Here is a 215-nt window from a genome sequence, read left to right on the forward strand (position 1 = left end):
ACTTCTGTTATGAATTGGCACTATGCAAATAAAATTGAATTGTAATTTAATTAAATTTTAACAGAACCTTTCACAATATCTGAAAAAACAGATAAAAAAACAAATTAGCTGCAATCTGCACTGAATTCACTAGTTGGTTACCCATTCCCTCAACCACGCTGGTTGTTGTAACTCAATTGTATCAACCTTGATGATCAAAAGAGCCTTTCTCTGCA

At 32.6% G+C, this 215-nt stretch overlaps 1 protein-coding gene across 1 annotated transcript in view; it reads left to right on the top strand.

The window, feature by feature from the left end:
* Positions 1-215, top strand: part of trappc8 (trafficking protein particle complex 8) — a gene marked incomplete at its 5' end in the record, with an annotated part of 20,754 nt that overhangs the window by 15,345 nt on the left and 5,194 nt on the right.

This window comes from Morone saxatilis, unplaced genomic scaffold (genome assembly GCF_004916995.1).
Source record: "Morone saxatilis isolate NCDOM2014 unplaced genomic scaffold, NCSU_SB_2.0 Contig12, whole genome shotgun sequence".
Taxonomy (NCBI): Eukaryota; Metazoa; Chordata; class Actinopteri; family Moronidae; genus Morone; species Morone saxatilis.